Below are 3,934 nucleotides of genomic sequence, written 5' to 3'. Positions count from 1 at the left end.
GCAGTGGTAAATGTACAGAGGGCATACGGTGGGATTTGTATCAGGAATAGGGGTTGCCCAGATGGGTGTTAAAGTGGGAGATCGATCAGTTGGTTTGAGTGTGGAGCCGATAACACCAAGGTCCAGGGTTCGATCCCTGTACTGGCCAGCTGACAAAAATAAATAAATAAAAAGCGGGAGATCAAGCTAGGGAGGTTGGCTGGGGCACGTTGTCAAGGCTGGGACCATTGGGACAAATCTGTGCTTATCATGGAAGATCTTGTTCTCCCATCCTGATGGTATTTAAGGATGAGACTGTAGGATGCGCTTAGACCAGATTCTCTTCAGGAATTCGGAACAACTCAGGCGCCCGGTGCTGACACTGTGAAGAAAGATGAGAGAAAAGTGTTGGAATGAGTTGGAATCTTCATGTGCGTTGCGATGCCCGGCAGGACAGAGGTGTTCTTGCTCAGGCATGAGCAGGTGGAGCCTTAGAGGACGGGAGCAGTTTTGGGGTACTGAGGCAATGACATGGAGGTTGATACATGCTGTCTGGTCCAGGCTTTCTGTGAGTTGCAGAGCCTGAGCGGAGAACCAGGCTTGCTGTTGGGGAGCTCCGCCCACTGCACGCTCCGCCCCCTCGGGGCAGACTGTCTAGTCCGATGGCACCACCTTATGGTCAGAGAAGGAATAGTCTTGACTCTTTCTTCATCTCTGCCTCAAGGGCCTGGGGTGCGAATAATTGGATCTCCTGCCTTCCCAATTTCCTTGTCTTTTCGTTAGCAAATCAGTTAATGCTAACTTAGGCAATCTTCTCACAATGACGTGCTTTAATGCCCCATCAAAGAAATCTCTTTCAAACTTTTTATTTTTCCTCTTCCACCTTCATCCTTTGCTATCTTCCTTTGTGAGCCCTAAATCTACCCTGATCATGGCTCCTGCGCATCATGCTTATATGATGGAAATGGAAAAAGGTATGAGAGTGAAGCTGGACAGACAAAATAACAGACTGCTGTTGTTGGGCCTCCAAACTTCTTGCAAGCAGAGGTCTCTTCTTAAGAAGTCTCCATTTTTCTTCTCACCTTCTTTCATTAAACTGGTTGTTTCATTAAAAAGAATTCTGGATAAAGGAGATTATGTCTTCAATATTTGCATTATTTATTTAGTACCACAACAAAATTGCTTTCTATTAATTTTCACCATACAAATATAACAATATTTTGAGGTAAGAAGGCTTTTTGTGGGTCTGCCCTGGGAAGCCTAACTATCATTTATAGTATTGTTTATTGCTGGAAAATATATTCTGAGTTCCCAAAACAACCAACTCTCAAAGTGTTTGAACACAACACTTTTGTGAATTGGGCACTTCCTCTGTGTCATAAATCAATAGTCAAACTGTTCATGGATTGGCTGGAAATACAAAAGATAAAAAGAGTTTTTAAAAAACCCAAGAGAAAAGGAACACTGTATTCCTCACAATAAATACACTTACTGGAAAGAACATAAAGCAGTAAACATCGGGCGTCTGACTGTGGTCTGAGTTTTGTCACTACCCTGCTCTGAAGCCTGAATAGCATCCTCGAAGCCCTCTCTGTTTTCTTTGGGTCATAATTTTTGCTTCCTCATTGTGTGCTGAGACAAACTCCAGGAGAAAATATCCCAGGCAAGGGGCTGCCTGGCTTCCATGGAGAATGCTGGTTGAGCCCAGAGGTGAGCATTATGGTGTTGGAATACTACGGAGCCCTCCCTGGCTGGCTTTCAACTTTGGTCTGAGAACTGCTGGATTTCAAGTGGGTAAAGGAAGAGTCTTTTGTGGGATAGTTTTCCAGTGAACCAGATTTTGAAAGTCTTCCGAAAATGACCAAATCTGTTGATGTGATTTAACTGTTAGTATGCCTTCAGGGTCCACTGGACACAACTTTGGGCCTTCAAACTTTAGATTTTAAGTTTTTTTTCTTTCTCTGAGCAGTTCTATTTATAAAGATTGATATTTTGCGACTTTTGTTTATTTTTAGAAGTCTCCCAAAGATCAAATGGAACATTTACTTTTTAACTAAAGTAGAATAAAACTCTTTCTATCTTGGAGTTACCATATAGGACCACTGGAACTATTTATAAATTTATTTATTTATTTATTTTGTCTTTTTTCGTGTCCGGCAACGGATTGCAACGCTCAGTGTCGCGCCCATACCGGACCGGGACCGGGACCGGCAACGGGATCGCAACCCTCGGTGCTGCGTCCGCACCTCGCTCAGCCAGTGAGCGGGAACCGGTCTGTATGTGGGATCCGAACCCTCGGCGGGAGCGCCACCGCGCTTCCCAAGCTGCGCACTGTAGCAGGACGCCACCAGGCAGGCCCACTATTTATAAATTTATGATACATGATATGATCTTAGTGATCTTAATTTTCTTATATCTTCAAACATTTTCCATTTTATCATCTTAGGAATTATTTTATCATTCATCAATTATTGCCAATTATGGCAGAAAACACTAGAATAATAAGAAAATGAAAGAATGATGAAATCACCTAGAAGGATGATACAACAGTGAAACAAATCATCACTATTGCATTATCCTTCAGTTTTTTTTTTGTTTTTTTTTTTAATGTAATGCCCAAAATATCACTTCACCTCTCAGGAAGGTAAAAAGAAGACAGGACACCTCTCAGGAAGGTATAAAAGAAGACAGGATACCAACTTTGTAGTCTTTGTCTTATTTTTGCTTTCATTGGCTACAATTTGTGAACACAAAATTTTTTATTTTCTGGATAAAATGGTAAAGAGAAGAAAATTGACAGGAAAACATTTTACAATTATTAGACAATTCAGAAGATGAATGTAGAGATGGCAGCACTGTAGACGCTAATGATAATGGTGGAACTGACTGTATAAGTGAAATCTCAGAATATGAATCTTACATGACAATAATCTAGATGAATTTTAGCAAACTTAAGAATCCATGAATAGACAATATGTGAGGATAAGTTCAAAACATTGTTGGAAAGATTTGTATTATTTTTCTACTCTATTTTTCCACAAACTTTTTGAAATACTCTTGCATTTATAAGGACAAAAAGAAAATATGATATTCTCATCCAGTTAGTCATTCAACAGGAATGATTTCATCACAGAATATTTTGCAATAAGAACCTGGACCATCCTGTTTTGCTAAAAGAATGGGGGCCAGTATTCTTTTACTTTTTATGATGTTTGTTTACCAAAGTTTTCTTAATACAGTTTGAAGGGGACAAATGACGAAGTCAGATCAAAGGTGATTACAAAGGTGATTGAAGAGAAATAGGTGATATGAAAATGAAAGAAAAAAATCATTGGACTAATCATTTTAATTGGTGTTTACAAATTTAAAAATAAAAATGCTTTGCAATTATGGAGAAAAGAAGAGATAGCCATCTTCTTTTGAACAAAATTATGAGCTGTGAGTGTGTCTTTTAGTAGCTCAGTCAGTAGAGCGGAGGACCGTAGTTGTGCAAAGTTGGACATCGTTGGGTCTCTGGTCCAAATTTGGCTCAAAGGACAAGAATTTTTATGAGCTGTCAAAGGTTTCAAGAGTAATGACTTTTATGATGCAAGTATAAGAAGAACCAGAAGTAACGATAAGCCAGAACTTATTAGAGATTTACTTGAAATCTGGAATCAGTGTTTATGAGATGGATCTGTCCCAAGTTCGTGCATGATAGCTGATGAGCAGTTATTTGCATCCAGGGGACATTGCTCATTTTGGGTTTATCATACCTTCAAAACCAGGAAAATATGCAGTGAAAATTTGGTATGTTTAAGTTATTATTACATTTTTTTTTTCTTCCTTTTTGTCTTTTTTCGTGACCGGCAACGGATCGCAACCCTCAGTGTCGCGCCCGTACCGGACCGGGATGGCAACGGGATCGCAACCCTTGGTGTCGCGACCGCACCCCGCTCAGCCAGTGAGCGGAACC

Source organism: Galeopterus variegatus, unplaced genomic scaffold, assembly GCF_000696425.1.
Source record: "Galeopterus variegatus unplaced genomic scaffold, G_variegatus-3.0.2 Scaffold560, whole genome shotgun sequence".
Lineage (NCBI taxonomy): Eukaryota > Metazoa > Chordata > Mammalia > Dermoptera > Cynocephalidae > Galeopterus > Galeopterus variegatus.
The sequence above is the reverse complement of the archived record's forward strand: the minus strand, read 5'-3'. Positions refer to the sequence as shown.